The 24,772-nt window shown below is 44.0% G+C and overlaps 1 long non-coding RNA gene across 1 annotated transcript in view; it reads right to left on the reverse strand.

Moving 5' to 3' along the window:
* Positions 1-1,234: 1,234 nt before the first annotated feature.
* Positions 1,235-24,772, reverse strand: part of LOC146832686 (uncharacterized) — a 164,236-nt gene continuing 140,698 nt past the window's right edge. The window contains exon 3 of the long non-coding RNA XR_014961598.1: positions 1,235-1,393. This is a non-coding gene — a long non-coding RNA (uncharacterized LOC146832686). The remainder of the gene's footprint in view (positions 1,394-24,772) is intronic.

Here is a 24,772-nt window from a genome sequence, read left to right on the forward strand (position 1 = left end):
TAAGGAATAGCAAATAAAAAATCGCTATCTGGAATGCAAGAAGCCATTTGCGATTTAATAGCGATTTGCTAATAATCGCTAAAACTATAGTGAGTACACAAAAGCGACTCGCTATACCAGAAAATCCCATTTTGCGATCCTGCTATTTGCAAAATCGCTAAAAGCGAAAATCGCAAAAAGCGTGTTGCATCGGGAGCAGGCTGATGACATCACAACCAGGAAGTCATCCAGTCCATGCTACATTCAGTGCCATGAGGAGCTCAGAGGAGGAGGCAGAGTACTGTGGCTGACCAGAATCACTTCCATCTCTGTATCCAGCTACATTTCAGACAAAGGATGGACATGACTGCATCGGGGAGAGTGCCACGCCCAAGAAGAGGAAAATGAAGTTCTCAGAAAGGGAGTTGGAATACCTAACTGATGAGGTCAGCAGAAGCCATGATAAATTGTTTGGGAAATTGTCCATGAAAGTTCCAGCGGCAGAAAAACGTAAAGTTTGGCTGTACATCAAGGCTAAAGTAAATGCTGTGGGAGTCACACACCGCAGCATTGACGATTTGAAGAAAAGGTGGTACGACCTCAGAATACGTGCCAAGGAGCACATAGCCGAAAGGCTGAGGGAAGCAGGTGCCACAGGAGGAGGACCATCGACTGCACCCACAAACACAGCCCTGGAGGACCTTGTTGAGGCGACGATCCAGACTGAGGCGGTTGTCGGAGTCACACAGCTGGACACATCCGGCGCAGCAAGTACAACACAAGGTAAGATGCATGCAAGCGTTTATCCCTTGCGTAATGTATAATCGTGCACATACCCCCAGGCAAACACAGTATACAGATCAAACTCCAAGCCACGTTTGCCCTCATACACAAAATGCATCTTGGAAGTTGTAGTCATGTCAGCAAATAGTGCATTTTAAAGCAGCAAAGGCAATCAAAAAACACCAACACTGCATGCCAGCCAGTGTATTTAGTCAGTGATTTAATCACAGCAAAGTATGCCAAATGCTTAACAAATGTAGTATGAACAAAAATTAACATTGCACTGTTTCACATCACAGATGCAGCTGAGGTGGACTCTGATGATAGTGACTGACTCCACATCTCCGAGACACCTGTGGAGACCGATGTAGAGACTCCAGTGGCCCAAACATGCACACCACCACCACCAAAACGCAGGGCACATGTCCCCTCACTGCAGCCCATGGAGGCTGAACCAACTCCAGCACCTACTACAGCCTCCATCCAGCCACGTGTTGCAACACCAACTCCACCACCAGCACAGGTCCAACCAGGGCAATGGCGCAGGTCCAGGGCAGGTATTGCTGCTCGTGATGATCAGGTGACAAATGTGTATGGCGGCGTGGAGTCACAGATGCTATGCGTGCAGCGCCTGCAGGGGAGACATATGGGCACAATCACTCTTCAGATCTCCAAGCTGGCAAAGAATATAAAAACAATGGCAGGCAGTGTGCGCGACCTCACAACAGTGGTTGCAGAGGGCAATCGTGAAACTAACTCGAGCCTACAGGAGCTCACACGTGCGGTGCTTGCAGGACAGAGCAATAAGCTGTGAAGGCATCACCAGAGCCTAGTACGCACATCAGCAAATACAAGGGCCGTCAACAAGCTCTGCAACACCAGAGCGCTATTGGCACGGTGCTCCGTTGCAATGCAAGTTGACCTCGGTCATTTCTGGGGGGATGTTGCAAGGGCCTTGGGACAAGTGACCACAGCGGTGGAACACACACAGTCCGGAAAAGTGAGTGCCATCAACTTGGAAGGGAAGGAGGGTAGTGAGGAGGCATCGAGCCTCAGTAGCATGTCGGTGCCGGTGACCCCTGCCAGGAGGCGCAGTTCGTGCAGCAACACATCCACACACACACATCCTGTTGATGTTGCAGAGGCACGCGAAAGGAGGCTGGGTATACGTGGCAGGAGGCGCTAGACATGCATATCCTCATTACTGGGCCATGGTGGTGTAACCATGGTCATTTACGACGTGGTGATAGACATCCAGTGCATTGAACTTTTTTCTTTTAACTTAATGCCTCAATTCAATCACCCTCCTAATTTGCACTATTCAAATCTTAATTAACATGGGCTCATGTTTATAAAACATTTACTTTCACCATTTAGTTGTTCTGGCTAATCATTACCTGCATCAGAAATAATGTTGTGTGATGTGTGCACGTCTCCTTTGGCCTTCTGCTGAGTTTGGCACATGTGCTTGAGGGTGTTGTGTGGGTGGTTGGTTGTCCCCATCAGACTCACTGTCGGACATCTCGATGTGTATTCCTCTTCTGGTGGCAATGTTGTACAACATGGCACATGCAGCCACTATCCTGCAGCAGGTCTCTGTCCGGTACTGCAACGCTCCACCAGTTTTGTGTAGTATACGGAAGCGACTTTTCAGGATTCCAAAAGTACGTTCAATCACATTCCGTGTGCTGATGTGTGCAGCATTGTACCTCTGCTCATGTGGTGTGGCTGGGTTGAGGTATGGCAACAGGATGTAGTCACGCACGGCGTATGCGCTGTCACCTTCAGGGTTGAAAGCAAAGGGTTAGCCACAGTAATGCAATTTCATCTGTATGACTGATGTTGCAAATAGGCCTATGTATGTACCAAGTAGATGTACTTCTCCAAATTCACCCCTGAGCAGGGGCCTGTGGATGCCACTGTGCCGAAATATGTAGGAGTCATGGGTACTTCCTAGAAATTGTGCCACGATGTCCGTAATGATATGCTTAGCATTGCACACAACTTGAACATTAATTGAATGGTAGGATTTCCTGTTCCTGAAGATGTATTTGTTGTCTGATGGGGGACAGATAGGGACATGCGTGCAGTCTATGCATCCAATCACATGAGGGAATTGGGCTACCTGGTAGAAGTCAAGTTTTGTCTTATTCAACTCATGTGGCGTTGTGGGGAAGGTGATGTGGGTGTGGATCCTTGTCATCATGGCGTCAAGGACGTTTTTGAAGAAGCGTGACAGTGAGCTTTGTGATACCCCTCCGGCTACGGCTACAGCTACTACCCCCTGGAAACTGCCTGACGCTAGTAGATGCAGACAACATAGGACCTGTACATGTGCGGGTATGGCATGGGTCCTACGGGTCTGGTGCTGCAATAGGGATTCCATCTCTGCAATTAGGTGCATGATCATTGCACGGTTCAGCCTGTACTTATCGTATATTTCATCCTCATTTTGGCCCAGCAATGTGATGCGCACGCAAAAAATCCTCTCCTGTATCCTCCTCCTGCGCTGTGCTGCTCCATTGATCCTCATCCTCCTTGCCAGTACGTAGAGGGCTGCCATTGTGAAGGTCTTCAGGGGTCTCCTGAATCATTTTTAAGGTGTTCTCAGATGATTTGCACCTGTATGGTTTTTTTTTCTCCTCTTTTTTTAACTTTACCACCTGATTGTGATTCCCCTTCTTCTGCACTTGCTAAATAGCGATTTTCAGGTAAATTGCTGTTTGTGAGTTTACATGCATTGGATAACGATTCTTTAATTGCTAATTGTAATTAGCGGTTGCTGTTGTATGTTCCACTTTTTTTTTTTTAAACAATTTTTATTGACATTTTGATTAAAGAAACAATGAAAAACCTTCCAGTATTTTCGACAGTACATACAAATTGACTCAGTCGGGTATACATTAGTGCAGTAGCCATTGCATCGTAATAGGTGGGGTCCGCTCTATCCTTAGCTTGCGGGCCATCGGCATACATTTTGGCTCATATTCAGTCTGTTATTATGGTCCATCAGTCACTTGTCTCCGACAATGAGTCTATGAGTGGGGGTTCACATATATTTCCACGATAAATATTCCAACCTCCCCACACCCGTGTCCATTTTTGGGGGCAGCATCTGTGCACATAAACTGATTTCTCCACAATCATAACGCTGTCCATATCTTTGCACCACTGGCCCAAAGTAGGAGCTTGATGGGATCCCCAACGCTGAGCAATATTACGCTTTGCCAACATCATGCCCACCGTCACCCAATCTTGTGCTGCGTGGTTGAGATCCGTAGGTTCCCACACATTAAGAAGGCACCTTTTGGGTTCCGGGAGAATCGTGACCTTCGTAACTTGTGACAGTGTGTGCATCACTGCGGTCCAGTAACTGCAATTTTCGGGCAGAGCCAGAGGGTATGGAAGAATGTATCTGGTACATCGCGCTGTCTGAGGCAGAGTGGTGTGTATGTCCGGTTAATTTTGTGTAGGAGTGTCCTAGTATAATAGGTGCAGTGTAGGATTTTTAATTGTATTAACCTAAGTTTGGACGATATCGCAACCTCTCTCGGAGATGTCAATGCCTCCTGCCAATCTGCGTCATCCATTTCACCCACCTCTTGCTCCCATTTAGCTTTAAGGGCCGCGGTGGGATCTGGATGATTATTTATTAGTTTTCAATATGTTTGTGAGATGGCCTTTTTGGTGAGGTGGTCTGTAAGGAGTCTATCCTCCAGTGGTGAAGATTCTTTGAGTTGTGTACCCTGTGGGATTAGTGTTGTGAGTGCATGCCTGATCTGCGTGTAGCGGAACAATTCCGTATGTGCCAATTCGTATGTGGTCTGTAATTGACCGAATTAGACCATTTCCCCTTTTTTCCACAAATCCCCAACCTTTGAGATTCCTATCAAGTCCCACTGTTGAAAGCCCTTTGTGTGACGAAGGTGTCAGGCCCCACAGCCGGTTACGCATTGACTGCTCTTAGAATCTTAGAAGGGCTAATCAAGCAGCATTCAAAACTACATTACCCGGCATGCATAGCGCGAGTCATGCCCCACGTGACTCGGACGCTATGCGGGAAACTGGATATAGAGCATTCATGGAAATCGGACGCTGCCGATTATTCTACCCGGATGGCCGTTCCTGAGGATTTCCTGGATTTCTGGAGGTTCGTGGGAGTAGGGGAGCCAAACACCCTTGAGGAATGTTGTGGTTTCCCTGCTGTTTGACCTTGTTTCCATGCACCTACGGGACGCACCGCGCTCGCTCCTCTGTTGGCGAGACCGCTCCTAAGCGGTCTCTTGCAGAGGAACGCGCTAGAGCCCAGTGGGGTATTTTGTATTACTTACGCTCCTCTGTTGGAGGAGACAGTCCAGTTTCCACACTGTCTCTTTGCAGAGGAGGGCCACGAGAGGCTCCTGGAGCAGTCTACACCTTTTGTCCCTGGCAGAGAAACCATCACCAGGGAAGTACATTTCCTTTGCCGCTCAAGTGTTTATATCGTTGGTTTCTTATTCTTTGGGAAGCATTCCATGAGTGACCCTCATCAAGGGCAGTACTTTCTTTATGATCTATTTCAGTATTATTAAGACAGAAGAGCTGCATGTAGCTTGTTCCACTTCTGGAGAACAGAGTATAATATTGTTCTTGCCAACACTACCTTGTTTTCAGCAGTTGACAAGTGGTGATTGTACCTCTGCTGTTCCTTATTTCTTCACTTTTCGATTGTTCATTGTATTTCATTTCCTAGGAGAGAGCGACATAAAGGGGGTGTGCCGGAAGTGGCAGCATTGCATTATATGTCGATCCACATGTACCCTGGGGTAGGTAGAGAGAATTATTCTCCCTTGTTTGCAATAGAGAGGGATTGTACTTCTTATATAGAACATGTTATCAATGTGTGTTCTCTCTTCTTACTAGTTCCATGTTGGAGGTTTGCAATCACACTCTTCTCTCTTCTGGTATCGCTACTTCACCCTCTTTCTTTACAGGTAGGGTACACAATCATTACAGTTGCTCATATATCTGTGTGCCTTATATGAAGGTGTTAATTGAGCAAATGGGTGTTGAATGTGTGTTCTTGTGTCCTTCACAGATCTCCTTCCCTGCCGTCCCTACCCTTTCCTTCCCTCGCTTGACTATCTCACCAGTCCGTGTTTATCTGTATTCCGGACTTGGGGCAGTCGAGAGATGGACCCCTTTGAGCATCAGCGCATTCCTGAGGTTTTAGGAAGGTGGAACTTGACAGAATAATCGGCCCACGAATTTCATTCCTCCTGGTTGTGCTGGTGTCAGGGATGGCCACCCTAGAGGATGTCATAGCAGCCTTAGCTTTAGTTCAGGCCGAGCTCGCTGCTTCACGCAATGAAACAGCCGCTCTCCAAGCCATATGATATAGGGGGATCAGCACCTCTTCCAGTAGTGGTAGAAATGCCTTCACAAATACCGTTGGCCCCTCCTGAAAGGTTTTATGGGGATAACAAGAAAGTTCAGGTGTTTTTGACCCAGGCTCTGCTTCACTTTAACTGTAAACCAAAGATGTTTGCTACCAATCAGGCTAGAGTAGCCTTTGTAATCTCTTATTTGGCCGGCGAGTAAGCACAGTGGGCAGTCCCCATAGTGAAAAGAGAAGACCCTTTGCTCTATGATTGGGATGCGTTTAAAGCCGAATTTGAAAAGACGTTTGATCGCAGATCAGAATCTTTTTCTGCTGATAAGGACCTGTTTGAACTTCGACAGGGAAGTACGGATCTGATAACTTATTTAAACAGCTTTCGACGATTAGTGGCAGAGACGGATGGGTCTGAGTCTAAACAAGCCGCCATTTTTTATCAGGGACTTAAGAATGAGTTAAAAGACGTCCTCGCCCAGATTGACCCACAGCCCCAGACATGTACAGCCCTCATTGAGCTGACCCTACGCCTAGACCACCACCTCAATGAGCAGAAGGGGGATCACAGGCAGAAAGACAGATATGCCCCACAGTTTGATCGGGCACAACCTGTGGAACATAGCACTACGAAGCCAGAACCTATGGAGATTGGTGCGGTGAGGGCGTCCTTGACCCTCAGCGAAAGAGACCACCGACGCAAACAAGGCCTATGCCTCTATTGCGGGGGAAAAGGGCATTTTCTTCGTGACTGTCCCGTCAAACCTAAGTACGGACATACTAGACCAGGGCAAGAAGTCGCAGTAGCTGCAGAAAAAGAAGCGGAAAACATCAGAGCTTGAAGGCGCAAGAAGGGGAGTCCTCAAGCGTGTGTATGATCCCTTCAGTGAATCACTATACGTTTATGGAATCAGAACATTTCTTCATTGTATTGGATATCCAAATCAACCAGGAGCACAAACAGATAAGGGCCATGGTGGACACCGGAGCCACGGGGTGCTTCATGGACAGAAAAAAAGCACAAAGGCTTGGCATCCAGCTCATCCACAAATCCACCCCAGAACGGGTTTATGCCATGGATGGCAAGAAGTTAGAGTCAGGCCCGATCAGCTACGTCACGCCTGACCATGAACTTATCTACGAAGGGTACCATCATGAATGGTTATCATTCAATATCATTCAAGCCCCTATGTACGGCGTGATTTTGGGTCTCCCCTGGATGCAAAAGCATGAGCCCATCATAGACTGGACTAACAAGACACTAACCCTGCGGTCCACCTATGCCAGAACAAGTGTAACCAGCCTCTCACAAGGCCGTCCAAAGCATTAGCCACCCGACATCACATCGCCACAGCGGCTGAAAAGAACGTGATCCTACCGAAGTGCTATGGGAGATATGCTGACGTATTCTGTGACACCAAGGCTGAGGAGCTTCCCCCACACAAGGACTATGACTGCCGGATCGATCTGGTTCTGGGAGCAGCGATACCTTGCGGCAGGATATATGCTCTAACCACACCAGAGAATCTACACCTAAGGAAATATTTGGATAAGCACCTAGCTTTGGGATTCATTCGTCCTTCAAGGTCTCCTGCTGCATCTCCCCTCTTTTTTATACCAAAGGCCAATGGGGATCTGAGGTGTTGCATAGACTATAGAGCGTTGATTACTATCGCCGTTAAGAATCAGTACCCACTGCCCTTGATCCCAGTCCTTCTTGAACAAGTAAAACAGCAGTGATGTACTGGACCTGGACCTCAGAGAGGCGTACCACCTGGTCCGAATGCGTGATGGCGATGAGTGGAAGACGGCTTTCAAGACGCGGTATGGGTTATTCGAGTATCTGGTTATGCCGTTTGGACTGTGTAACGCCCCCGCAGCCTTCCAGTTCTTCCTCAATGATGTTCTCAGAGATTTCCTGGACCACTTTGTCGTAGAATTTATAGACGACATCTTGATCTATTCATCCAATGAGGAAGAACATGTGATACATGTAGGACGCGTTTTGCAGGCGCTACGAGACCACCACCTGTTTTGTAAGATTACTAAATGCGAGTTTCACGTGACCACCCTGGAGTTTTTAGGGGTCATGCTTACCCCTTCGGGTCAAGTTATGGCTGAGAGAAAAGTCAAGGCAATCACCGAATGGCCGAGCCATCAGAACGTTAAGGATATTCAGAGCTTTTTGGGGTTTGCCAATTTCTACAGGCGGTTCATTCGACAGTTCTCTGACATGGTAGCCCCTCTCACCAGATTGACTAGGAAAAATACTCCTTTTCTCTGGTCAGAAGAAGCGCAGGCGGAATTCGATCTTCTCACGGAAGCCTTTACTTCAGCCCCTGTACTCACCAATGCCAATCCTGAAGTACCCTTCATCGTTGAAGCAGATGCTTCCGAAGTGGCTGTAGGGGCGGTACTATCCCAAAGACACGAAACGACAGGACATCTTCACCCCATCGCATTCATGTCCAGGAAACTCAATCCCACGGAACAGAACTACACCATCGCCGAAAAGGAGCTACAGGCCATTAGGGATGCATTTCTGGAGTGGAGACACTGGTTGTTGGGGGCAACTCATCAAGTGACGGTTTACTCGGATCATCGAAACCTCCAGTTCATGTGAGCCGCACGACATCTCACTCCACGCCGCTCCGCTGGATGTTGTTCTTTGCCGAGTTTCATTTCATTGTCACGTTTTGACCCGGTAAAGACAATAAGAAGGCAGATGTTCTTACGAGGCAAGAAAACCCAACGCATCCATCTGTCGTGACTGAGAGGGCAATCATAGACCCTGACAAAGTGATATGTATCATACAGACTGATGAGTTCCTACAGAAAACCAGACAAAGGATCCAATCCTTCACTTGGAGAAAATGGTTGAAATGTCACCATGAATGGCAGATGCGCCAAGGCCTCCCCATGAGAAACCAACAGTTGTTAGTCCCTACCACAGATCTGAGGCGAATGGTGTTCGCTTGGTGTCACGACCTCCCATGTGCAGGTCACGCTGGAGGAAAGAAAACTCTGGAGAAGGTGTTGAGACAATTCTGGTGGCCGACAGTACGGCCAGATGTTCTTTTATGGCTAAAACGTTGTTCCACTTGCGCACAGATGAAAACAGACCACAGGCCGACTCAAGAGCTTCTCCAGCCTTTACCCACACCCAATACCCTGTGGGAAAGGTTTTCCGTGAATTTCATCGTAGGGTTACCCAAGGATCAAGGGTGCACCGCGATAGTAGTTGTTGTTGACTACTTGTCTAAGATGGGGCATTTTATCGCCTGCAAACAAGTTCCATCTGAGGGTCTTTTGGCAAGACAATTATTGACTAATGTGGTCCGACTCCATGGCCTTCCGAAAGTAGTCGTATCGGACAGAGGGGCCCAATTCACTGCCCACTTATGGAAAACTTGGTGTTCGGAATTACAGATAGAATCCTCGCTTTCCATGAGTTTTCACCCCCAAACGGATGGCCAAACGGAGAGACTTAACCAAACCTTGAAACAATTCCTCAGGTGTTACGTTGATAACAACACAGATGCATGGGTGTTGTGGTTATGGGTAGCTGAGGTAGCGTACAATAGCGCCAAACATGCCTCTACACAGCACACTCCTTTCTTTAGCACCTATGGTTTTCACCCTCGTTTCACCCCATTGATCCTTCCTAGTCAGAATAACAAACTCCCAGATGTATGTAAGAGACTGTACCACATCCACACAACCTTGTTGGAAACACGTAGCAAATTACTCAGAGCCAAAGAAAGACACAAAGCCCAGGCAGACAAACACCGTAGACCAGGTCCCACCTACAAAAGAGGGGAGTGAGTATGGCTGTCAACGAAGCACATAAGATTCAAAAGACATAGTGTTTTTAAACCCAAATTTATAGGTCCTTACCGAGTGGTTAAACACATCAACCCAGTGGCGGTAAAGCTGAAACAGCCGGCACAGTTACACATTCACCCTGTCTTCCATGTATCTCTGCTGAAACCTTCACACTGTCCGGTGAAGAAACTGCCTATACCTGTTTGGGTGCAGCAGGATCCTGAATAAGCAGTCAAGGGGATTGTGGATTCCAAACTGGTAAGGCGCAAACTGTGGTATCTCGTTGCTTGTAAGGGGTACGGTCCAGAGGAAAACTCCTGGGAACCAGCAGAGGCTGTGCATGCTGCTCGGTTGGTAGCAGCCTTTCACAAGAGGTATCCCAGCAAGCCTAGTATCAGTGTCGTTCGGGAGGGGGATGTGCTGTCAGGCCCCACAGCCGGTTACGCACTGACTGCTCTTAGAAGGGCTAATCAGGCACTATTCGACCATTCAAAACTACATTACCCAGCATGCATAGCGCGAGTCACGCCCCACGTGACACGGACGCTATGCGGGAACCCAGATATAGAGCATTCATGGAAATCGGACGATGCCGATTATTCTACCCGGATGACCATTCCTGAGGATTTCCTGGATTTCTGGAGGTTCGGGGAAGTAGGGGAGTCAAACACCCTTGAGGATTGTTGTGGTTTCGCTGCAGTTTGCCCGTGTTTCCATGCACCTACGGGACACACCGCGCTCTCTCCTCTGTTGGCGAGACTGCTCCTAAGCGGTCTCTTGCAGAAGAACGCGCTAGCGCCCAGTGGGATATTTTGTATTACTTACGCTCCTCTGTTGGCGGAGACAGTCCAGTTTCCACACTGTCTCTTTGCAGAGGAGGGCCACGAGAGGCTCCTGAAGCAGTCTACACCTTTTGTCCCTGGCAGAGAAACCATCACCAGGGAAGTACATTTCCTTTGCCGCTCAAGTGTTTATATCGTTGGTTTCTTATTCTTAGGGAAGCATTCCATGAGTGACCCTCATCAAGGGCAGTACGTTCTTTACGATCTATTTCAGAATTATTAAGACAGAAGAACTGCATGTAGCTTGTTCCGCTTCTGGAGAACAGAGTATATTATTGTTCTTGCTAACTCTACCTCGTTTTCAGCAGTTGACAAGTGGTGATTGTACCTCTGCTGTTCCTTATTTCTTCACTTTTCGATTGTTCATTGTATTTCATTTCCTAGGAGAGAGATACATAATGGGGGTGTGCCGGAAGTGGCAGCATTGCTTTATATTTCGATCCACATGTACCCTGGGGTAGGTAGAGAGAATTCTTCTCCCTTGTTTGCTATAGAGAGGGATCATACTTCTTATATAGAACATGTTATCAATGTGTGTTCTCTCTTCCTACTAGTTCCATGTTGGAGGTTTGCAATCACCCTCTTCTCTCTTCTGGTATCGCTACTTCACCCTCTTTCTTTACAGGTAGGGTACACAATCATTATAGTTGCTCATATATCTGTGTGCCTTATATGAAGGTGTTAATTGAGCAAACAACTGTGTGTTGACTGTGTGTTCTTGTGTCCTTTGCAGATCTCCTTCCATGCCATCCCTACCCTTTCCTTCCCTCGCTTGACTATCTCACCAGTCCGTGTTTATCTGTATTCCGGACTTGGGGCAGTCGAGAGGTGGACTCCTTTGAGCATCAGCGCAACCCTGAGGATTTTGGAAGGTGGAAACTGACAGAAGGTTGCCCAGGGTTTCCGTGTCCCATAATGGAGTGGCCTGTGTCGTTACTCCCTCCCAGCCCATCGCACGTTGCGCCGCAAACCATATGTTGATAGTGTGCGCTGTCGGACCTGTAAGGTTGGTTTTCCTTACTTTGCTGTAAAGTGCGCCCATAATCTCTGCAGTTCCCAGGAGATGCCTATCCATACGATATGCGGGGTCATTCTGGGTTATGTAAAGCCATTGATTAAAACAAAGAGCTGAGAAGCCCAATAGTATAACTTGATATCAGGGAGGGCAATGCCCCCGTCATACCAGCTTCTCATGAGTTTATTTAGGGCAATGCGCGGTGCCTTCCCCTCCCACTGCAGACTGGTCACTTCTGCATTTATCTCCGCGAAATATTTTGGAGCAACGGGGAATGGTGTATTTTGTAGCGCATATAGGAATCTAGGGAGTGCCTTCATTTTGAAGAGAGCTGCTCTTCCCAGTAACGTGAGTGGGAGTGAGCGCCAGTGTTTGACATCACGTCGGAACCTCATCAGGGGCTTCGTGAGGTTTTCAGCAATGAATTGTGTTTTATCGTGTGTTACATATATCCCCAGATATTTAAACCCTCCATCAGCTATTTGAATGTCACACCCCCGCGGAAGCCGCGGTAGGGAGCCGCGCATACATAGAGAAGCAACTTTGCCCAATTAATGGTGTATTCTGATACCTGTCCATATGATGCGCATATATCTAAAAGGCAGTTAATTGAACGCGCCGGAGATGCCAAATATAACAGTATATCGTTCGCATAAAGCGAGATGCGATCTTCCCAGCCCATGGTCCATTTCAGACCGCGTATGACCGGGTCCTGACGCACCCAGGCCGCCAGCGGCTCCAGAACCAGCGCGGAGAGCAGTGGCAATAGGGGGCAGCTTTGTCTCATCCCTCTACCTAACGGGAAGTCTGTTGATATATGGCCATTCACGACAACCTGCGCCAATGGCTGTGTATAGAATAGCTGGACCCAAGCGCAGAATTTGGGACAGAATCCTAAGTGTCTAAGGACCGCAAATAGGAAAGGCCATTCGACGAAGTCGAACGCCATACATGCATCCAGCGATAAAATAACTGCATCCTCTTCTATAGTAGATTTATGTGTCATGACTCCATGCAGGCGCCTTAGATTAAGTGCCGTGTTACGATTTGGCATAAATCCAGATTGATCCGGGTGGATCACGGTGGCGAGATGGGGCAACAGTCGCATAGCGAGCGCTTTTGCCAGTATTTTTGCCTCGTCGTTGATTAAAGAGATTGGTCTATACGACATACACTCATGCAATGGCTTGCCGGGTTTAGGAATTGCCACAATGGTAGCCAGGTGCTGATCCCGGGGTAAGACTCCCCGCTCCAGACTATGAATATACATATTAAGTAAGTGTGGTACGACTTGAGGTGCTGCTTTCTTATAAAATTCCACCGGAATTCCATTGGGCCCTAACGCTTTTCCTGTGTGTAGGGTGCCTATTGCCAATTCCTCCGTTGTTAGGTCTTTTTCTAGAGTCTCAACTGCATTGGGGGACAGTGTGGGCATTTTTATATCTTTGAGGAATTCTAAATTTTCCTTCATCGTATTAGTGGCTATTGGGGTGTAAACTGTTTTATAATGCATCGCCAAGGCTTCCGTTATTTGTTGGGGCTCTGTCGTTATTTCGCCATTGTCAAGCCGGAGCTGTGCCACCCATTTACTGGCTTGCTCCTTGTGATCCAGCCATGCCAAGAGTTTTCCCGCCTTGTCTCCTAGTTCATAGACGGTGTGTTGGGTTTTAGTATGTTTGATTTTTGCTTCTTCCCATTCGTAGGCCCTGTATTCTTGTTGTGTGAAGTGCACCCTGTGTGTTGTGTCCTCATTAGGGTCTGCAGCATGGGCCGCTTCCGCCCGGGATAGGTCCTGTTCTAAACTTTCAATGTGTTGTTGCTGAGCCTGCTTATGACCGGCTATCAGGGAGATAGCCTGCCCTCTCAAAACTGTTTTGTAAGCCTCCCACTATGTTGCCGGGGACCGGACCGAGTGTTGGTTTTCCGCAAAGTAGTTCGTCGTCGTTTTGAGGAGACCCTTACTGATCTTGCGGTTTTTGAGGTAACTGGGGTGTAGCGGGAACAGCCTACGCCATCTCGGGGTGGAGGCGGTGTATGTGATGAGTATCGGAGAGTGGTCTGAGATACCCCTGGGTAGGTGCTCGATCCCAGTCACCCCCCCAGCCCAGTTGCTAATGTAAAAATATAATATAATCTTGAAAGGCTATTGTGAACGCCCGAGTGAAATGTGTATTGTTTCTCAGTAGGGAATCTATTTCTCCACACGTCCATCAGGTCTAGAGCCTCAGTGAACTCTGCTAGCGTGAGATTTGCGCCGCTAGGGTCCTTGGGGGTTTTTCTGTCTGTGGTGGCATCCAAAGGAGCATTAAAATCACCCCCTAGTATGGGTTCCCCCTGTGGGAGGGTCAGCAGAAATTTTCACAGAGCTGGAAAAGTTATTTGGTGTAGTGTCGGTGGAATGTAGACCGTCACTATGTTGTAGTTTTTACCGTCCCATTGACATGTTATTGCAGCAAAACGGCCGATATCATCCTTATGAAATCCAGTAACTATCAAGGGGAAGCATTTATTAACCAAGATCCCTACTCCCCGCGAACCAGTGGTGAGTGTACAACCATTTTAAATCCCCACCGGTCTAAGGCTTTACAGTCCATTCCCGTGAGATGTGTTTCCTGGAGAAGTGTAACAACAGGCCCTTTACGTTTTAGATATTGTAAAACTAATCCCCGTTTTATTTTATCACCCAGGCCGTTTACATTTCATGATAATATTTTGAGTGAGAGGTGTGCGGGGCAGTGTATGTTCTGCTTTTAGCGTATTCGCAATCTTGTTTCTCGCAGTTTTAGTGACCGGATTTTAGCGATTTTTTGACATTTTCGATATTTTAGATACTGCATTGGAAGCTGGTGTTTTGCGGGCGCTAAGGGTCTAATTTACCGATTCGCTATTTTTGCGAGTGGATTTTGGCTTGATGCATGTGCCAGATAGTACCTTAAAAAATATCTCCCATAGGTTAATAATACCCTTCAAGGAAGAGCTGATCCTCCTTAACCTCTAGGTCCTTAATGAATCTACAAACAGATGGCTACTTATCCAAGCAAATCCTAGTTTTCATAGTGGATTTTAAGTAGCCAACAATAAAAAATATACAATCCTCCTTCAACAATTGAAGATACATGAGGGCAGGATGAACCTGGGTAAATTTCATCCTCTTTAAAATAGGGCTTAACAAATACCTATGAGGAATCGCAAAAAGATTACAGAAAAACATAAAATGTAGCAGATCCTGCGGAGACTGACCGTCGTAACCGCAGGGTGCCAACACTTGACCTCTACTGCTCCCTTTTGGCCTGGCTAGCAGGAGATGAAAAAGATTAATGCGAAACCTGGTCAATAAAAACCGCTCATATATTCATAAGGGCCCCAATAGATAAGGCTCAACAGAAGGAGTTGTTTTTAACGTTAAAAAAGTGCGAACACTTGGTTTCCATAATTCCCGCTCGTCCCTATCCAATTTCTTTAGAGTGAGAAAGTATTCCCTAATTAATGCCACATCCTTTTTACAATGGTTTCAGGCTTAAAGTATAGGTCAGCACGGCCTAACCCCTTCAAGGCTACTTTTAATATACATAAGCCATGGTATTCGGGAAACATTATCAAGAGACATGCACTCTTTTAAAATGAGGCGATTAAGTGTTAATTCTTGATTCAGCCAACACTTCAGCCAAAACACGAGTGGACGTAGTGCTAGGGTGTCACTTAAAAAGGGGACTCCCAGTTCCTCATGGGCCGCCAAGTTAGACAGACCACGTGGAACACACAACAGGCGCTTCAGAAAATTATCCTAAGCCACCTGGAGAGAATCCACAGAAATATGCCCCCAAATTTTGCTTCCATAACTAGCTATAGCCACGCTTTTCGCTTGATATACTTTCAGCAAAGCTGCAATTGGTCTCTTCCCTAGTTTGGAAGCAAAATTAAAAATGGCCGCGTTCACCCGGGCCAAGTCCCCCCTTTTCCTAGTGATTAGTGGTCTCCATTTTATTTGATCATCCAATAGGACCCCAAGATAAGAAAAAACATCAGTAAGGGGGACTTTAGCGGGTCCAACTCTGAATTGGAAACTTTTTTTTGGTCGGGCCCCACCTGCATTATATATGACTTAGAGCTATTGATTGATAGGCCCAGATCCACCATGAAGAGGGAGAAAGCATCTAACAGGGATTGCAGACCTAAAGCAGTCCTCGATAAGAGGACTGCATCATCAGCATAAAGTAGGACGGGGAGACCGCGCAATTCTACTAAATAATCACCCTGCTCACATCTCAAACTGTGACATGGCTTTTACCTATACCATTGGTGTATGTGATGTGGCTTTAAAAATACAATATATTTGTTCTTTTAAGGGCTGTTGTCCACAGTGGCTTACACAAAGCTTTCTATTGTATTATTTCTAACAGAATGGAGACACAATACCATTAATGTTGTTTTACATTCTTTATAGCAAGTTCCCTTATGCAAAACATTAGGTCATATAGATGGCCAAAGTACTTAGTACCTTACCATGGTACACTGCGATTGCTGACTAGACATGTTCCCACTTAGACTATTACTAAAACTTTTCAGTACAGACATGATGGCACATCTCAGATCTCTTTTCCAGCTTGTTGAATTGCTGATGAAAACTGATCCCAAAATGCTTAATTTGTTTAATTTTTAATCTTACTAGCTCTAACGTTGTAAAAGAATCCCCACTATTTATCTCCAAAGACCAAACCCATGGTCTGATTAACCTTAACATATTACAATATTTCTCTAAAGTTACAAACACACACATAAACACTCATTCGTTACAAAAGGATGAGAGCCAAAAAACACCACCTTTTGTGACTGCACGCATTGTAATATTAGTCACATGCACAAGATTCAACAGAGGCCTTTGGGTGCAGGTCCTAAAAACTGCATCTAAGAAAATTAAAGCTTCAATAATTTTGTGAAGGCAATCAGGAAAATGTCTGTTAAAATGTAATGGGAAGTGTGTTCCAAATGTCAAGACATTAAAAAAGGATAGGCACTCACACTTGGTTGTCAGTGTAAAGTAGCTGACCATTACTTTTATGTTTCAACCTAAGGTTACAGGGCAGTGAGTAGATAAAAAGTATTATCAGATAAGATAACAAAATATGATTTGGACCTCTGAAAATAAGTTTCAATTTAAGAATAAATCTTTCTATAAGAAGGAAAAAAATATAACTATATCCTGGCACGTCTTACATAATATCTCCTCCTTAGGTCTACAGCCAATCATACTAAAGAATTATGTGCCCTTTGTAGTCTTTTCATTTGCATTTGATAATCTGGTTAACAACTGAATCATCATTAGGTAACTAAGATAAGAATTGACATTAGCCCCAACCACCAAGCTCTTCAATGGACCAGACTAGAAAGAGAACATGTTCGAGGACGGTGAAATAATTGTTACCTACTGCATTTATCTAGAGACAGAGAGTGTAACAGTAAAGGCAAAAAAAACTCCTAATCCTATACTCTTCGCAGCTGATGGAAAAAATGTGATTAAGGTGATCAGTGAGATACCTCTACAAGGTTTTCTCTATTCTTTTAGCCAATGACAATAGAGTGAGCTTTTGAACTGTTAAGCATCTATAAATGTTCTTGCATCCATGATTCAATCTTATTAAGCATGGTTCAAACCCCGACCAAGGGACTATCTTTGTGGGACAAAAACACAAACTTATATATTATAAGATTATAGTGGAACAAAAACGTGGTCACATTAACAAGCGAAATCAAAAATATATTAGTTAGACGTGTCAGCCTTAGGGTGGTCTTCCACAAAAAAAAAATTGACATTGCTCTTCCTATATTTCTGAATTCATTTTTGTTGGCCTTAGGACTTGGTGCACTTTACCACTGCTAACCAGTGCTAAAATCCTTGTGCTCATTGCCTAAAACATGGTAAAATTGGCTTAAACCTGAAGGGCGTATATAATTTACTTTTAAGTCCCTACTAAAGAGGTATACCATATACCCAGGACTTGCAAAATTAATGCTACCAATGGGCCTGCAGCACTTATTGTCCTGCCCACATATGTAGCCTTTTTAAACAGTCTCCGGCCTTCCATTGCAGCCTTTCAGCATTATAAAACTGTCAATTTGACTTGACAAAATAGCCCTTTTTCCAAATGTGAGAAATTGAGTTGTTGGTTGACTGGGGTGTGAGGCCTAGTCAAGCAACAGTCACAATCCCTCACAGGGTGAACCACAAAAATCACTAAAATTAACATGCTTAACCCTGGTTAGCTTGTCACAAAAGACAGTCAGGCTTAACTCAGAGGCAATGGGTAAAGTATTTATACAAAACAATCCAATAGTAGCTAGGGAACTCTATACTGCACCACCTGTAGTTTGCACAAAGTAGTTTCACTTGCTGCCCACCTCTAGGGGGTCAGATACCAAATTGCCTGACATAGAGAGAATTTTTATGTAATAGAAAGGCAACACACAAAATGAGGTTTTGAAGAATATAATACATCAATCAAGTTCACAATGATAGTCAGAATGTTTTTTCATATTTTGAATTCTTTATTCTTCTTCATACATGAACAAAAGTGCAGCAATGCATTTCCCCTGACATAGAGCTTCATCAGGGATGCAATCTGTAAAAAAAATATAGAATAAGACATACAATATTTTCTACTTTTTAAGATATGATACTGCACTCACAATTATAAATGAACAACACAAATATAATAATGCTGAAGTTCACACTACAGACACACCAAGAATAAAAGATTTGCCAAAACAGGGGTTATTTATTCCTTTCCTTCTTTTTACAAAAAGAGAGAGAAACAAATATGGCTGTCAAATTGCATAGAAGTATTGCAATAACCAAACAGTGATCTTTCTGATGTAAAGTGAAAAAAGTGTGACAAGTGATATCATTAGTGAATTATAGACAGGACAAACATAGGTGACATGAATATAGAGACGTTCAGACATCCTGTCCAATGTGTACAATTATTATCATGAGTCCTAAACCCAATGCTGATTCGAAAGTTGGGGTCAAGGAGACTGTGTGGACATGGATAACATTAAAGTCAACGTTTCGACCATTAGAACAGCACAGAGTAAAGAGCGTCAATGCGGGTCTTCATCAGGACGTATAAAGAGCGAAGTGGACAGCCACAAACACAATGAATCCAATTAATAGATACATGGGAAAGCAATATATTTGCAAAGGGTTGGTTCTGCGGAGTGTTGGAAGGTTGAAGATCAAAATATACTTGCTTTGATGCTCAAGAGATGCGCGCAATTCACGGTTTCAGGGATATTAGACAACAAGCATATTGTTGGTGCTCAGAATAGTGAGGGCCTCCACCATCCAGTACTGGTCTTATATTGAATTATGTCAGATCTCCACCAGCAGGTTGGAGTCTCAAATAGAACTGGATGGCTTCCACCGGCCAGATGGAAGGAGTTAAATGATTTCGCCACCACAATGGGTCCCTTTCTCGGGAGGCTGTCGCCCGTCAGGCTCCCGAGAACTCGACCCATTGTGGTGGCGAAATAGTAGCACCAAATTACTTTTTAGGAACTTAAAACTCTCCTGATTGTGTTTGGAGTATGTGGTGATAAAGGAAAGGCGTTTTCTGTCCTCAGTCCTGCTTTTGAGTGTGAGGGTGCTGTTGCGACTGACCTTTCTGGCTTTTTCACTGCCTTCTGTACTCTTTTTCCTCATAGCCTGAGTCTAGATATGGTCTGCTAATGTTCTGTGCAAACAGAGTGTCCTCGCTGCAGTTTCTTCTCATTCTAATCATTTCTCCTATGGGATAGATCACTTAGTGCATGGCGGGTGTGCACTTTTCTTGATGTAATGTGCTGTTGACCACTGTATCTTTCCTAAACTGAGTAATGTGAAGTTTGTTACCAGATATGTACAATTTAACATCTAGGAACTATATGTTGGTCTGTGACATATTCAAGGTAAGCTTGGTGGTATATTGGTTACTCTTGAGATAATCAAAATAAGACTTTGTTTGTTCCTCTGTACCAGCCCAGATGATAATGATACCATCAGTATAATGTCCCCAGTAGTGGATCTCATTGATCCACTCTCTGGCCCCTGAGGACCATGCATGAACATTCTCAGACCATATCATGAACAGGTTGGCATACGATGGGACACTTTTCAACACCATTGCTGTTCCCTGCAGGTGTTGGAACCAGTCCTTATTGTATAGAAAAATAATATTGTTGAGTATAAGATCTACCATTTTCAACAACATTTTGTTGTGTTCCATATTTTGGTTAGCTTGGCGAGTTGAGATAAGAAGTATTTAGCAGCTAGACAGCCAAAATCCCTCTGGATACAAGTAAAAAGGGACTCTGAGTCCAATGTGACCAGCCACATTGATTTCTCCCAGATCCTCAAATGCATTTAAGATGTCAGTGGTGCCCGTTGCAAACAAGGGAAGGTTAATAACCAAATGTTTGAGAAAAGAGTCTAGAAACTGAGACAAGTGTTCTGTAAAAAAGCCTATTCCAGAGATGATGGGATTTCCCAGAGGGAACGAACCCTTTTTGTGAACTTTTGGTAGTAAATATAGACATGGAACTCTCGGATTCTTGATTTTCAGAAAACAGAATCTACTTGTTTCCAGTGGGCCAGAATGCTGTTGATTATGAGCTTGGCAGCAATGCACTGGTTCTGCTGCAGTTTCTTGTAGCAATCTACATCGCTCAGTTGTCTATGAACTGTTCATAGTCAACCCAATTCATTACTACTACTCTTCCCCCCTTGTCTGCCTCATGAATAAGTGAGGTATCCTCCCCTAGACTAAGTAGCGCTGCTCTCTCTTGTTTAGTTATGTTATCCTTAAAGTGTGTATATGGTGATCTAGTACGTTGTGTCTCCAATGCATGTAGGTCCTCTGTGACACATTTTGTGAAAAACATCAATATTACTAAGGAGTGCACCTTTTGTGGTGAATGTACTATATATAGGCTCAGGTCACTGGCACCTGTAAAGTCCTGTACAATATAGAGGTAATTTGCCAAGTCGGCTAAGGTCATCTCATTGTCAGCATCTATAGAAAACAGCGTAGAGATGTCCTTCAACTGAGAAACAGATCAATCAGATAATGCTGGTCTACACACAGATGTTGGTCATTTAAAATCATGCACGTTAAAATTACATTCCAACTTGACGTTCCGCACAAATTTGAACAACTCTATATGTACATAAGGAAAAACACAAGTGTACATAGGACAAAAGCCCAAGCCTTTATTCAAGACAGGCAGTTAATACTCATTCAATGTCTGATTAGACAAATAAATTACTTGGTTGTTAACATCGGCAAAAGTTGAAATCATGTTTTGATTATACATCCTAACAACCTCAATTACTTGTTTGTTTTCTTTTTCTGGTTTGTGTTTGGACTCTCTCGTTTGTCTCTATTCTTTCTCCTACCCCCTCTCCTTGTTTTACTGTAAATCTTTGTCTATTGTGCCCTATCCGATATCTTAGGACTTCCTGAAAAAAGTAAAGGAGCAGGTAGGTTGTGCAATCTTGCGGCCCATGCCACTCGGTTCTGCTTCATCAATTAGGACACATCCAAACTGCTAGCCACACTTGAGAGGTTTAGGAACTGAGACATTATTGAATCTGTGGGAAAACATGTATATTCTTCCCTTGCTATAGTCTCCATCGCCCGGGGCAATTTTGCTTAGTTTTCTTTTGTTAACTGTTTTCTAGTATTGTATCTGCTCTTTTAAGATAGCATAGTTTTTATCTGTAGTTTCCTTCAAATGTACTCCTCTAATGCTTTGATTTCTTCTCTAATTTTTTCCACTCTTATTTAATCAATGTTTATATACAGTTTTAATATTTCTTTACTTGTGGCCGATACATGCACATCTCCAAGTGTAGCTGTTTAGCTACCCTCACAAGAAAGTGGTCAATGGATATAAAAATAAAGACAGGAATAAAGACCCATTTTACTGCTCCTCTGTATTTTCATTTTGGGTGTGGACATTCTGCTGAACATGGGTAAGTATGTGTTATCACTGAAACTAGTCTTTTGGTTTATGTTTGTGTTGAATTCTTATTAAGTTGAGGGAGTACACCAGTCAAGTTATTTGTATGTTTATTTGGCGTCTGTGTCTTGTCTTTTGTGTATCCTGTGGTTTGATGACTTATTAAGATTCATCTAGAACGTTTGCATGTTGTTTGACGTTCAACACGTATACATGAGGATCAAACGACATAATTGGAGCTTTGCATTGTTATGCTTTGCGGAGGATTCCATGATTGTATATCTTTTACTCAAACCATGGGATTTGGGTGGGCAGTGGGGGTTCTTTTGCACTTTTCTCCTGCACGAAAATGTGGGGACATAACCGCATTGTGTTTACCTTGCGGGATAGCATCTTTTGACAGTTCTGACTATCGTTTTGAATTGTCTTGTATTGCGAATTACGGATACATGGTGGGTGCATGAGTGCACTAACTTGTTCCGAATCAACTTATCGCACATTTGTTCTTCTACATGCAATATGAGTATGAAACCGGTCACCATAAGGGCCTTAATTGCATTTCTTTTACCCAAACCATGTGATTTGGGTGTGCGGTGGAGGTTTCTTCTGTACCACCCCCACGAAAATATGGGGACAATACTGCACTGTGTCAACTTTGCGATGTAACTTCATTTGGTGGTCCTGGCTCTCGTATTGAATTGTCTTGCATTACGTGTTACAGATCCACGGTACCTTCCTTTTGCACATCAAAATGGGACATAATAGCACTGTGTGAACATTACGGTATAACACGATTGCAGTTGTTTTTCTCCACGTGATATGAGTGTGAAATGGGTTATCACAAGTATTAGCAAAAGAAGAGGACATTTTTTGTATAGCCCCAACGCATTGGGCCTCATCGTTGACTTTGTGTTTATTGTTGATTGTCTAAGCTTGGACTACCGAACTTCATTCTCTGAAATCGCTGAATGTAAACATTGCTAGCATCATTTTTATAAAACATAACAAACGTATGATATCGGACAACTCATGGTCCATATATTTTACAAAGTAACTTATTGTGTCTTTTGTATGTTGAAGATCATCAACAACAATCTGTATCACGTTGCTTGATGATGGGGTATAATTTTTATTAACAAGGTGGAGAAATTGCCTTTGCGACAGTATGTTGATGAAGACTAATCACTTATTACGTTGTCTTCACTTGGAAACATGGTGTATTTTTTTACAGTGAAGTGACTGCTTGGACTTTGGGCCCATACACATGTGGTCAGTGCTGGTTTGTGCACTTTTTTATTTTTCCTTTCCTTTATTATGCTATGTGGAGATTTTGTTTACTATTTGATTATTGTTATGATTTAATATCTTGTATTGCTCCTAATGGATGGTTACTGTTTTTGTTTGAACCCACTGGAATCTTCCATGAAACTGACCATTCGTAGAGATCATGGTAAGATCATTTGTGATAATGTGGGATCGTTTTTCCCACCATGATTGCAAAAATGGATTACTTGGAACGGGTTGTCTATTCATGCGTTTTCCTTTCTCTTTTCTGTTTATGTGTTAATTTTAGTGTGCTTTTTCCCCAATTTTCTTTCATTATTACTTTTCCCTTCAATTAACAGATTGTCTCTAGCTGCTTCCTCTGATCTGCATATCCAAGATGACTTTCAACGATGTCACCTTTATGTCTTTATATTTCCAATAAGGAGCTATAGAGGGCAATAATGTGCCAGAACACCCTCCACTCAACAATTATTCTTACAACAAAGATCTGGCACACACAGCACTTTCTCAATTTATATATATATATATAGGACTGGGAAGAGGAAAGACATTTATATGAAAATCCTCAGCCAACAATTTTATAGCTTACTATAGCCCAATCCTATGTGCCTACTAATCTTTAAAAAGCTGAAAAGAAGGAGAAGAAGAGGTGGTCAGTCAGTACTCTCATATTAACACATACCCCCGATTTCAAGTGTATATGTGCTAGAAAAGTGTAGAGAAAGGAGAAAGTATCTCACGTGCGCACCACCAGAAGAGCTACTGGTGGGTTCTCACCAGCTTGCCCACGTTTGTATCATCATTGATAACTTTCTCACAGAAAAAGTGATGTGTCCAGTAGAAAAGGAAGTGAAAAGAAATGTTGTCCCCCGTGAAAGAAATGAGACACAAGAGGTCTCTATTTAAAAATGTACTAAACTCACAGACACTGTTCACCTTTTATTCCGAACTGTGAGTCTGTACCAAGTTAAAAACACAGTATGTTGTAGACCACTTTAGTGACGGACAACATGTTTCATTGCCATTTCATTTGTGGCAAATTCATCAGGGCAACCGAGGTCAACGATAACCTCCCTGGATAAATAACATCAAAAAAGAGGGACTGACAGACACACAAAGAAAGAAAGAAATTTGTTTAGAAGGAATATATCCATCTCCAGGCTCTCTTCAGTACAGGTTACAATCATAAAACTCGGACAAGTGGATCAACACTAGCCACTAGTCCTGTATTCCGTCATATGATATTTACCTAGTAGGAGCTATGGGCCCCACATACCAGCTCCCACCACGTCAAGGGGATGTATATCGTATACAGTTTTCATCCCTTTAAATAGCACTTTCGTTGCTAAGTATTTTTATCTGTGGAAAGAAATCGTACATTAGCTACTGCACCTCTCATGTACCATGATCAGTAGCACACTAAATCTCATGTCACATGATCAACTAACTCGAGTATCCAACCTGTCACATACTTCAGGTGATTGGACATTCATATTCAAAAACTATAGTCAATTTCCACGTAGTGTGACACTAAATGATTAAAACTATGAAACATCACGAGGAGCTGACAATCTCCGCTATAAACAAATCTGCAGATCTCCACAAATTTCCATCAGCTACCTACCACAGCACTCTTTAGTCAGCAGTCTTTAAAATTGTCCAAGACTTCCTGAA

The sequence above is a fragment of the Triturus cristatus genome, chromosome 5_1, assembly GCF_964204655.1.
Source record: "Triturus cristatus chromosome 5_1, aTriCri1.1, whole genome shotgun sequence".
NCBI classification, from domain to species: Eukaryota; Metazoa; Chordata; class Amphibia; order Caudata; family Salamandridae; genus Triturus; species Triturus cristatus.